A 13,290-nucleotide genomic window follows, 5' to 3' on the forward strand; every position below is an offset into this window, starting at 1 on the left:
AGTCACATTTCCATTTCCTGATTATCAAAAACTGAAGCCCTGAAAAATCTCAACTTTAAAAACTCCATTTTATAATTAAGATTCCCCTTATTCTGATAGTAAGTACCTAAGCCCTTTAATGTAGAACATAGATGCCATCATTTTTGTGTCACTACCATAAAATCCTCTCAGGATAGTCTTCCATACTTCCTCTTATGTCATCGTAGCTCCTTTACCAGGTCGCTATACTTCCCAGGTAAAACCTTGACCCCTATTAAGTCATACAGGAGGCCCCTCTGTGCCTGGGCCAGGCAAGCTTAATGTATCAGATGCTAGACAGATCATCAAAACAGAACTTGTCCTATCATTGCCTAACTACCCTCACTTCCCCTCTTTCTAAAGATAAGGCTTTTACTATCTTTTTCAAGGTCAGATTCTCTACCTACACACAGATCCCTACCCTCTGCCTTCTTAAAAACACCCTTGGTGGTATACCCAACTGTTCCTGTCCCTGGCCAAACCATACTTGCTCTGCTTACGTCTGGATACTTGTGTCTGCTCCTTCCATTCCTATGTTGACATCCCCAAGGTGAGGGCTTTGGCAGCTGACTCATTTGGGAGTGATTAAATGATCTCTGACAAATTTTCTCTCTTAAACCGATCTAACTTAAATTTCCTTAAGTTGTTGGGTTTTTTGTTTTGTTTTGTTTATTTGTTTGTTTGGGTTTTGTTTGTTTTATATGACCAGCTTTCCTCTTCAGTGCCTTTGCATGTTCTGTGCTCTGTGACTGCTACAGTCTTTTCTGGATATCTTCCTGGTCTGGACCCTCCTGCCCTTCAAGTCTTTCCTCTATCTTTCAAGAGATATCTATGTAGACAGGTTTCATTCAGGCCACTCTGGAAAAGTCAAATCCCCATGCCATCATCACCTCCTTTTACATCTTTTTCCTTCCCACTTACTGATTCACATATATCTGACACATAGGTAAATGAAAAGGATATGTCCTGTGTGTTTCAGATAGATTTCTCTTGTCCACCAGAACCTTCAGGAAGACAGAGATTTCTATCTGCATGGTTTAGTTCAGTATTCCAAGTGTAAAACAATACTTTGAAAAGCTTAGTTGGTGACCAATAAACATTCATTCAGTGAATGATACAGGAAAAGCTAGAACTATAAAAGTCTGTAGTAAGATAAAGCATATAGTTAAGCATATCTTTTACATGTGCTAACATATCATTTTACTCTGAGATCTCCCTCTGGTGAAATAGGGGTTTGAGAGGAGTCCAAAGATATGATGGTTTCCCCAGTAATGTGTTAATAATGTGGCAATATAGCTCAGTGAGGAATACAACAGCACTAAAAGTCAAAAGAAACCCGTGAATGACTCTAAGGCCACTGCTTTACTTTAGCAGAAGTTACATATTGGGTATATCTTACCCTTTTGGTAACCTCTAAAGGTTTCACTTTTAATATCTCCTTTTTAGTTCTTTCTTAAACATGCTCTTTTTTGTCCTCTCCCTTTTTCTAAAGCTTGGCCAGAGAGGTGAGGTCTTTCATGTACATGTAGAGATAGGTGGAATCAGAAAGTAAAGCCGGTACCATCTCATAAGGAGTCTGAGCAAGTCTTTCTGGCTGCCATTAGAATATATTATAGTGTGCTTATATAATGCATGTTTCTCCACTTGTCTTGACCATTGCATTTCCAATATATATATATATATATATATATATATATATATATATATATATACATAAATAAAAATAAAAAATACAAACTAACAAAAAACTCCAACACATATTGTAGCATAGAGCTCATATAAAACGTTTTCTAGTAACATATTTTTATAAAGTAGTTTTAGAAATTTAATTAGAAATCTTTCTGATGGCCGATAAGACAACCGATATTATTACAAAGCTGTTCCTCCCATTCCCCCTTAGTTCAGTAGCATCCTTCACTCAAACATATTGCTTTCTATCAGAGGCTCTCAATCTAAAGAATTTCCCCTCAGTCAACCTGCTTTTATGCCATCTTACCAGCTGCAAAACTTGAGAAAAAAAAAAGAAAAAGAAAAAGAAAATTCACTTTTGACTTTATTATACCAGGAAAAGAATCGAAGTGATAGCTGAAGACTTTGAAGAAATGGTTGCTCCCTGATTCTTTCTTTAGCCATTCTGATCAGCTGCAAAATAGCTATGGGTTGCTGGAACAGAAAAGCTTACTGTTTCTGGAGTTTCTTTGAAATGTCAATGAAAAGAGCTGAAGCTTTAGAGAGCAACTGGATTTCTACTGGCATGTTTTCACTCATGAACCTGCTCTTGGGAAGGGTCCTAGAGGGTATCAGCTTCCTTCCCCTTCTCTGATTATCTCTCCCCTCCATTCTGACTTTGTATAGAAGAAAAACCAATTATTGGGGGGGGGGAGAAATGCTCGTTGAGTTGGAAACGCTATAAATAAAAAGTATCAAATCATCCAAATTCTAAGAAAACTGACTCACTGATTCTTAGTAGTCTGATTGACCACGATGATGATAATCATGGCATCAATTTTCTGGCTAATTGGGTTAGTTACAGTCACATGGAAACGTAGGTGCTGTATATCAGGACATTTCTTCCCACTTCATTCTTACAACTTTCCCTGTTTGTTCATGTAGATTAGCTTCAGAGTTGTGTGAGCCAAAGTAGTCCTTAAAGTTGCTATGGCACAGAATGGGCTATAGCCAGGATTTAATAGAAGACTAGTAGTAGTTTGTTTTCTGAGAAGGAATTCCTACAGATGCAGGTAGATTTGAACAGATGTGAAAGCAAAATCGAGGTTTTCATTTGTTTAAGGGTTGGAGACAGATAAGGGAACCATTCTGGAGGATGGTTATTCATATAGGTGAACATATTTATAGCTGGAGACCCCTGGGAAAATGTACAAGTTTTATTCCTGCAAATGGGAATGGATGATATTACTGGCTGGTATTTCCTATGTCAGCCAATTCCTCTGACCCACAGCCATTATGTTAACGTTCTTTTCCAGAACACTGGATTAAAATCTGGACCACTTGTGCTTAACTTCATCCATTATTCATAGACCTTGATTGCTTCTGACATTAGTATATGAACGAGGAGGCCTAGAAGATATTCCAAGCTTTGTGTAGTTATTGAAATTTCCTGCTTATCATTTAGGTATATTTTTCTAACAATTGTAGCTTTATTGCTTAAGGATATATGATCAGCAGTTCTTTGTAGAGACAAACAGTATAGTGTGCTCAGGCAAATTGGTTTTTTTTTTTTTTTGACCTGACACCAGCCCCCACAATTTATATTGATTATCTTCAGCATCTGTAATGAAATGGAGTCTGAGAGTAAACTCAGGGCTTGGGGGGTGTTGTTTGTCTTGTGGAGCAAACACTTGAAGCAGGATTTATGGAAGCAGAGGGCTGGGGGTCAATAGCTAAAAAAAAATACTCTGAAATGTAAACAGGGAGAGCACTTTTGAGCTGTGAAAGAGACAAGGAAGGAGACTGATGGGGTGGGGAGGATGGCCAGCAGGAAGACAACTGAAGACTGGCTTTGGAAAATGGTCCACATCTGAAAGGAATTAAGAGAGTAGTGGGTCTGAGAAAGTCCAATTCTCCTGAAACTTCCACCCCTGAGACCTCCTTTTTCCCATTTCCTGACAGGGATCACACAGTAAACATTTCCCTCGAAGTCTCCCATGTTCTCATCTTAGCTGTGATTCTAGAATACTGAAATTGAATCACTTTGGTAAACACCAAGGACAATTCACAGATAATTTGGGGGGGGGAGGAGATAGAGTGATTAGCTCTTGTTGTTAGCATAATTCAGTGAAGAAAGTCAAAAGTATTTGCTCTCAGAGCAACTGCAAAGCTACACCCCAGCCTGAAGAAAATGCAGTTCTGACATAGCTCAGTCTGTGATGATCAAAGGTTCTAGGGCTAAATCCCGTGTGTGGTGATTTTAATCTCCTCAAAGTGTTTCTTGTTTACTTTTCTCCAGGTAATTCTTCAAAAGAGTAAGATTAGTATTAAGCCTAGTTTTATAGACAAATCTCAACATTTAAGGAATATTTAAAATCTAGAAGCAAGGCAGTAAAAACCTCTTCAGCTAAGTCAGACAAGGTTTCAGGATTTGGGTAGCGGCCTGGGTAAGGCCATGGTAAGGTTACCCCTCTCTGCTGTCAGCATCTAGACAGCCTTTCTCAAATAATCCTGTCTTGTCATCAGTGTCATTACATCACAGATGTGGAACAAGAAGATGTTGTTCTTGGCTCTCCGCAAAGATAGAAGCTCTGGGCTACATTTATGGTACCCTCCCCATATCCTTATGCAAATCTTTAGCATAATATTTAAAGCATCTTTGGTAGATCCTCTTTTCGGGGGGAGTGGGGTTCGAGATAGGGTTTCTCTGTGTAGCCTGGACTCTACTTGTAGACCAGGCTGGCTTCAACCTAACAGAGGTCTGCCTGCTTCTGCCTCTCTGATTGCTGGGATTCCTGGTGTGAGCCACCACGTCCTTCTAAATCTCCTTTCTTCATAAAAAGGAAACAGAAACAAAAACAAAAATAGAGCTCAGAGCTCAGATGACTTTGTGGTTCTAAAGTCAGTTTTCATAGAGGTTTATGGTTTCATTAAAGCCAATAGATAATATATCCTTTCTCTCCCTCCTTTCCTTCTTCCTTCCCTCCCTCCCTCTCCTCTCTCTCCCTCCATGCCTCATTGTAATGATTGCCTTTTCTTGCTCTCTCAGATTCTAGAAAGCCTGTTCAGCTTAATTGCTGGCTCTTCTAGGATCTAAGATATTGTTTGTGTATGTGTGTGTTTAATTAAAATGTTATTACAAGGAACTTGCAAATAAAAAAACATCATGAGCTAAAATCAACCAGACCCAAAGTCCATCTATCTCAAGTTGGAACAACCATTCTGAAGGTCTGGAGCTTCAAGACTTTACATTTATCATGGGTGTATTTTTGGTGGTAGATAGGTATATAAGAATATATTAAATAGTATCTACAGTTGAATGACACTCTGATTAAAATGTTTACTTAAACACTACATCGAGATAAGGAAACCATAACTCACGTGTGGAGAAAATAAGAGTTTGGTAGTAGCTCCTAGGAAGCAGAGCTAAGTCATTTAATAAAATATGAAAGGCCTTTTCCTTTTTCCTTTCCTTTTTTTCCTTTTCAAAAGGACCATGACTTTTGGATATAAGACCTCATAACGGAAGTCGGTAAGATAGTCCAGGGGGTAAACGCATGTGCCATCAAACCCGGTGCAACCTGGGTTCTACCACTTGAGCCCACATGATGGAAAGCAGTGTCTCCAATAAGTTGTTCACAATCCTTCTGAGAAGGGACCACACACACACACACACACACACACACACACACACACCAAAGACAAAAACAAACAAACTTTTGCAGCCAGTCCTGAAAATACCTGACAAAAGGGAGTCATATGAAAGGGGAGGATGTCCTCCCCTATTAGTGGACTTGGAAAAGGGCAGGGAGGAGATGAGGGAGGGAGGGTGGGATTGGGGAGGGAATGAGGGATACAGCTGGGATACAGAATTAACAAAATGTAACTAATGAGAAAAATAAAATTATGGAAAAAAAAAGTGTGGGATCAGACAAAAATAAACCAAAAACAGATAGCTAGCTATATAAATGTTAAAAAAAATAAACAGGTTATGCAAAGTTCTATTGCCAGTTCTAGTATCAGTTTAAATAATGCCTCTTCTAGCTTCCCGTGTTTTCATCAATTTCTCACTGTTCACAGGCAGTTTTAAGGACACAAGCATTAAAGCACGCGTGTGTTATTGTAACAACATAAGCGAATCAAGTAGCAGGCAATGGGAAAGGAGCATACTTAAAAGCTAAGGATGTCTAATCCATTGCTTCCAAGTTCAAAGATACAAACCTATGCCTGTTGTATAAGAATGCCCAACGAGATGGCGAGAGTCACAGCCTGGCTGGTGTACCATGGACAAGATGCTAGGCATCATGAAAGTGCAGACTCAGAAGAGTACAGAAGCCATTTTAAAAGGTATTCTTCAGAGAACCAGACGTGTTGAGGATAGCCTCACACTATGAAGATCAGTCTCAACTTGGAGTGGATAAGTGAATGTGATGGCAATTGAAATAGGTTGAGCATTCGCTTGTGGCATGATGACTTGCCCACTTCATGTTAGAATATATACAGTTACTGTGACTCCATCTATGAACATTGTAAATATTTAGTTGCGAAGTTTTCATCATTTACTTCTTGGCATCAGATCTAAGAGTGTATTTGTATATGTGGGTACATGTACATGTAAACAAACACACGTAGGAGTAGGAAAGACTTATATGTTTAATGCCATCTTTCAATAACAAGATTTGAGCTCATCTGCTGGTATCTACAACATTACAGCTTTGCTTTGAAGTTGCGGCACACAGATGTGCCTCTATTGCAGCAAGTGTCCAGCGTGTAGGCCACGCCACCAGCGCCAGACATTCTTCTTATGCAATCACTTAATTAACTACAGATTTCATTCCCTCACAACCCAACCTCAAGACTCATGCTAAGGATGCGACTGCCCCCTATAGAGCTTAAAACAGCCACTTCCCCCTTTCTCCCAGTGACACAGAATCAGTGCTCTGACCACTCATACCTCAGCTCAGTTGAAAGAGCTCACTGTCACAGGTGAAAACCATGTGCCCTTCTTGGTCCAATGGTATAGCATAAGGAACTATAGCTATTACTTAGTTTCCCTATTTCTCTTCAGCCTAACAATACTCTGTTCAATGTTTGAGGACTAATTATGGATTTCTCATATGTTTCCTTTGGTTTTGCTAAGGTAATTAACAGGAAAAAAATGTGTTGAAACGTATTTCCCTAAATAATTTCATTTCGCATCTTGTACAAAAAGCCAGAATTTGGTAACATTTTCTGTCTTTCGTTGCTGTATCTTTAAATCTTACCGCTGCAAGCAAATGTGAAAATCCTTAAATTGCTGGCCTCAGAGTTCCCATGTCAACTGGCATCTGCTCAGGTTGGAGATCCTGCCAAAAGTCAAAGAAAAACATTTATGAGACAGAGCCTGATGGCTGATTATTTAATCCTGTGTGTCCAGCCCTGCCAGCGAGCGTGGGCTGTGAATGCCTGCCCCTGCTTTAATAATAAGCGCTCTTACACCCAGCTGAATGTAGTCTACCAATGGATGCTTCCCTGTGCTCTAATAAGGGACCGATTATTGATCTTCACCTAGATGTTCCCATTGAGACCAGGCATTCATGAATACAAACAGAAAAGAAAAATGGCACACTGCGTAATTAGCTTTAATAAATAGGGGCATAATTTCTATGGAGAAAATAGTGGCCAATTTAATTTTAATGAGGACAAACAGGCTTCTGCTGAATAGCACATAAAAGGTGTGGGGTCCAAAACACACTCAAGAGTCAAACTGAACAGCAACCTCCAAGTTCCGACCCTTCTCTTGGGATGAACTTTGAAAAGTGGGGTGGGCTGCCTTGCTCTAACCACACTACTGGGATAGACAAATATGGACCCAGAAGTGGACACACAGAAATGAAAGGAAAAGGAATCTATGGGTAAACCTGAGAGTACAAACCTTGAAGTTAGGATGGTGAGAAGGAATTTAATTAATGTTCAACCAGCTCTTGGGAAATACTTAAAAGACCAGAGATACCTTATATTTAAAAATGAAGGGGTGCCTCAAGAGCCTGAAGAGATAGCTCAGTGGGTAGGGTGACTTCCACAGAAGCATGCAGGCCTGTATTAATTCCCACAGAAGGCTAGATATGATACATGCTTATGACCTGAGTGCGGGAGGAAGGGGCACAGACATATTTCCCCACCATCCTAGCCAATCTGTGAGTACTAGGTCCAGTGAGGGGACCTTGATGGCATACACACACTCACACACACACACACACCCCATTCACTGGATGACACTTGAGAGACTCTGGGACATCTCAGTTATGTTCTGAAGGACCAAGTCATTCCCTGATTCGAAGGTACATAGGACTGGATTTCCTATGCACACAAGTTAACTATTTGTTAGCTCTGGGGTGATAGATACCTGTTCACTTATTTTCCTTATATGACATACATCCATATATATATATATATATATATATATATATATATATTCTAAGATGTTTTAAAATTAGAACATACTGAGCTATTGTGCTTAGTCCATGTGATGTAAGTTTGTGTTTTAGAAGCATATGACTGTGCACATTAGCTTCTTGATAAGAAGAAAAGACATCAGCTTTATATTTACCATCTGCTGGATTTTTTTGTGAATAAATATATACTGGATGTTTCATATATTTTTTGACAAAAAATTGGGCAATAATAAGGATCAAAGTTCTTATTTTGTGAGTTTAGCCAATTTGTAAAAATGTAGGTTCTTGAGACCTTCTTTCCTAAAGATCCTTAATCAGGGCTCCGGGATAGATCCATTCAGGAATAGGCCATCTTGTGGCACCTCACCCAAAAAGCCCAACAGTGAGCAGCCAAGGACGTGCTGAGATGCAGTCAGTGAGAAAGCCCTCTCTGTGTGAGATGGCACCTTGTTGTGTTCACTGATTCTGCTGAAGTAAGCTGAGCACCTAATTTAGCAGGAGAGTTTGTTGGAGGGCAACAGCTGTGGTGTTTAGAAGGGAAACTGGCTTTTAAGACTCAGAAACTGCCAACAAGAAAATAGGTAAGATTTGTGTGGATGACAGAATCGCCTCACACTTATTTCAGGTGTGCTTTGAAAAAATAATATGAAATACAGGAAGCCAAACACACATATTTTGCAACATATATCTATCTGTCTGTCTATCTATCTATCTATCTATCTATCTATCTATCTATCTATCTACATAGCTGAAATCATTAAGTAAAAATGTTTTGCATAAGGAGCTTGGATCTTTGGATCTTTTCCTCCTTAGAGAGGGTCATGTGTTTTTGTTGTTGTTTGCTTTTTTGATTTACTTGTCATCCACACAGAACATTCAAGTTCTCACTTTTAAGTGAATTCTTCTTTCTAAAGTGTTAACAGCCTTTGGTTGATGACATCAGGGCACTATTTGCAACCTTGTTTCTGCTTCTAATTTTGCAGCCTCAGACAATGCCGTGGCTTTACATCTATACCTCACTTTTAAGTTCTATGAAAGAAGAACACTGATCTAAGAAATTTTGAGTATTCTTTCAGCTCCAGCATCCTAGGAAATGCTGATATGATGGGTATGTCGAGCTGGACATGCACTTTTAACTAATGTTATGTGGAAAGAAGCGAAGTCCAGATAGCTATGATAGCCATTTATTCACAGAAAAAAATCACTTTTTCCGTAGGATCAAAGGTTGAACCCAGAAATTCAACTCATAGATCAATGCATGTTTTGCTCTAACCCACAATAAGATTTTACAGCTCTATTCCCAGTGCGTACTTGCTTATGACCAAGGAGTGTTCCTGGCAGAATTTTCCTTTCTTGGCTGAGAGAGAAATACAGTGTGTCCTTCGGGGTTTTCTCCCAGATTTTCTCAGGGAAGGAACATATGCCCAGGTCTCAAGAGGACTGTACTCCCACACTCACAGCTGTTCTGCACACGAAGAAGAGCTATATACAAGCTTAAAACATACTCCGTGTTTATGAAAACGCTCTGGGGTACATTCAGATGTGTTCCAGGGACCTTTCTATTACCAAACTATTGCTGGGTTATCTTCTGAAACCTTCCCAGACTCAGACATTAATATTTTAAGTTCATCACAGATCTCCATTTATTTGTTCAAAGTTCAGCACTTGGCAAGAACAACAGTCATCTCTTGCTTTCCTGTAGAGTACTGTCTTATGAGAACCCAGGAGTATACATCAGGAGTGAAAGAGGGGTAGAGACTCGCCAAGGGACAGGCCCACGATTCCTGGGTTGTCCTGTTTGAAATTTTTAAATAGGTTAGGAGGGTATCTGTTATCTTAGCATAAATTGGTTTATCCAAATCACTTTTTCTGTGTCTTTTCTTATTGTCTTGACACTTCTTTGCTTAACCGAAACATTACTTCCCTCTAACAACCAGATCACACTCACCATTCTTACTCTCCAAGTTCTTATCTACTGGCCAAAGTACTCACAGAACAAACCTTTTATTCCTCCCCTAGTGCTGAAAGTAGAAGATTTTTACATATCTACCTGATGCACAAATCAATTAGCTTAGCTTCATTCTATTGGTAAAAAGAGATTTATAAAAAAAGAAACCAATGAGTGAGGGGTTAAAAAAAAACAGAGTTGCTAATCAGAAGGAACCCAGAAAGAATAGAATCTTTAGATGGTTGAGTCTCCTATTCTTTGTAAGACAGTGTTAAAAATATGTGCACGTACACATATACAATAGTAAACAATATTATTACATTCGATTCTTAGAGAGTCCTACTAAGTAGATAAATTATTGTCCCTAATTTACAGGCACAGTAAGTATAATCCCCCCAAAGGGTAAGTTAACTAATAAGGTGAACTAGCTACCATTGGTAGTTGGCAGAGGTCATGCTTAACCCAGGATTTCTGCAGATGTCAAATTTCAACAAGGGTTTCTTACCCACCACCCTTTCCCAGTTTGATTCTATGTAGCAGATACAGAAAAAGGTTTGGTTGAACCTTATTTGGGGTAGGGGATCTAGACCATCTTATTGATAGATAGCAGGCCCATGACCATTGAGTCAAGATCCCATCCACCGCTGTACTTTCAGGGCCCATCCTTTTTCTCATGGTAAGGGTAGGGTAGTGGGATGAAGGATTGAGGAAGGTATTTTTGTAGAATGAAAGCACTAGAGACGGGGTGAATCTGTCAATATCTGATTTTGAGCCAGGTGTCCAGACAGACAGACTTTGCCAACCACGTTAGATCTTTTAACTCGAATAACGAGTGTAGCCCAGTGGTTGGAAAACACAAAATTCTGGTTTCCCACACTATGCACTCCACTTCCCTACTGTAAAGCACACATCCCCAATCTTATGCACCTTCTATGAGGCATGTGTTATCTTCAAGAAGGTAGGCAGGAATGGGGCTGATGAATGAATGAGCCTGCCCTTCTATGCAACAGAAACAATTCTGTACCCACGTGTGAACCATTTCCAAACATTCTCCTAACCGTGTCAGTCTAAGCAGTGGTTCTCGACCTGTGGATTGAGAGCATGCATGCATATCAGATATTTACAACATAGTTTATAGCAGTGGCAAAATGACAGATATGAAGTAGCAATGAAGCAATTTTTTGTTTGGTTGGTCACCACAACATGTGAAATGGTGCTAAAGAGACACAGCATTTAGGAAGGTGGAGAACCACTACTCCAGCAATATCACCATACTCTGTGGTCATTCTCCACCTTGAAAAGTATCTTTACGTGTATTATTCCCAAGCACCATTAAAAAAAAAATAACCCTAAATAGTACATCACAGTTTTCATTTTAAAATGGCAGATATGTTGAGTTTCGCTTCGTTTTTGGTAGTCTTTTTAGAGAAGTGAACAACAGACGTGTGTTCTCGCGCCGCATGGACGCCTTAACATCCTGACACAGATGAAGTTGCTCCTCAGAGTCTCCTGTGGGCTGATGCCAGCAGTACCTACGGGTATGTAATTCCGTGTGTCTCAGGTTCCTTGGATTTGAGCAAAACCTATCTATATGTTGCTCACCTTTGGGATACTGTAAACCATGTACATGGTACTTAAGCTACATACAGCTCTGTGATTTCTATTTAAACAGTCATCCAAATGTGTTGTTAGAGAGCAAATACGATAGTCTACATGTTCAGTGGGGAAGCCCGGCTTTTCCTGTATTTTCCGTTGGTTGGTTGAGCCCACAGCCTTAGAACCCATGGCTATAGAAAGCGCACTGCATAGAGTGAGCAGTTAGCGGAGAGAAGCTAATCAACAGAGCTATCTCCTCACATGCCAGAAGACACGCATTTGGGAGCAAGAGCCTTTGAGATAGCCTCTCCGCAAATGGCAAGCACACAATACACGGTAATTAATCACTTTGACCAAGTTGTATATAAGGTGTCCAGCCTTTCTTCTCTCTGATGAACATTGTCCAGACCTCAGTAATTACCACTCCGCTCTCTGTAGCTGTTGGAAATGTCTAGTTTGCTCATGGAAGTGCCATCGTGCAGAATTTTATTATTTATGACTCACTTCACTTGACGTCCATCAAGGTTAGTCCACATGCTTGCAAATTACCAAGATTTCCTTAGTTTTTGGGCTAAAAAATGTTTATATGTAGTGTGTGAAAGTAATACGTAGGCACACTGAACATTACTCCTCATCAAATGGCTCAGATGAAATTATCTATGTCATAGCTATCTGGCTGCCTGATTTTGTCACAATCTTTGTTTGCATATAGGCTGTTTCCTGTCCTCAGTCTCTCTGACAGTTGATGAGGGTCACTCGCCTACAGACGTGAAATGTTGCATGTAACACATCAATAACATATACACTTCGCTCAGACCTCTTATCAAATTCTATCCATGCAGTCACAAAACAAGAAATTAAGGGCTATAAAGAGGAGAGAGGAAAGAACGAATGTCAAAGCACTTTCTTTTTAGAGGGCAGCTCTCGAGGCGCCTTGCACAGGGCTGCGAGTGAGCCCGCACTGCACTTCTGAATCGGTTGCTGCAGGGCACGAGTCTCTGCATCCATATGCATTATGTCCTTTTCACACTTTGGAGCTGGCAGATGCTGCTTCTGCTAGGAAGGTGTCTGGAAATCCACTTGAAGTCACGAGGAGTCATAACTCACTTATGCAAGTGGCAGACCCCTCTGGATGACATCTTTTACTCTGAAGAATGATTGAGAGAACCATGGAATGGGGCCAAAAAATGACGACGACGAAATGCTAGCGCGACAGCAGTTCACAGGAAGCCTCCAGCTAGAGGAGCGATTTTACTCTAGTCCAAGGAAGAGCAAACTCAGGCATCAGGAAACAAAAACCAGGGAGGCAAGAACTGTCCTGGTCTCAAGAATGAACTGTGTCACAACAAAGAAGGCGGTAGGCATTTACTCACTTGGACTCTCCATGCTAGTGAGTACTGAGCCGTGATACGGCTCCTCTTCATGCTTGGTCTCTAAAATCACTTGACTGTTAAACTTAAACTGTTCCCTTAAACTGAACAGAGGAAGTGGCTGTACAAACAGGAGCAAGGTGACTGAAGATGTGGTCCTGGCTCGCCCAAGGTAAGTTCTCTATAACCCGTTCTGTTTATGTTGCCTTGACCATGATCCTTCCATCATATCCTTCACAATTGATTCTCAAACTTT

At 40.2% G+C, this 13,290-nt stretch overlaps 1 protein-coding gene across 3 annotated transcripts in view; it reads right to left on the reverse strand.

The window, feature by feature from the left end:
- Positions 1-13,290, reverse strand: part of Sema6d (semaphorin 6D) — a 558,098-nt gene that overhangs the window by 346,947 nt on the left and 197,861 nt on the right. For all 3 annotated transcript variants that reach the window (XM_060371734.1, XM_060371732.1, XM_060371733.1), the window contains one exon: positions 6,951-7,031. The gene's annotated coding sequence lies outside the window, so the exon portion shown is untranslated. The remainder of the gene's footprint in view (positions 1-6,950; positions 7,032-13,290) is intronic.

Source organism: Meriones unguiculatus, chromosome 18 (assembly GCF_030254825.1).
Source record: "Meriones unguiculatus strain TT.TT164.6M chromosome 18, Bangor_MerUng_6.1, whole genome shotgun sequence".
NCBI classification, from domain to species: domain Eukaryota; kingdom Metazoa; phylum Chordata; class Mammalia; order Rodentia; family Muridae; genus Meriones; species Meriones unguiculatus.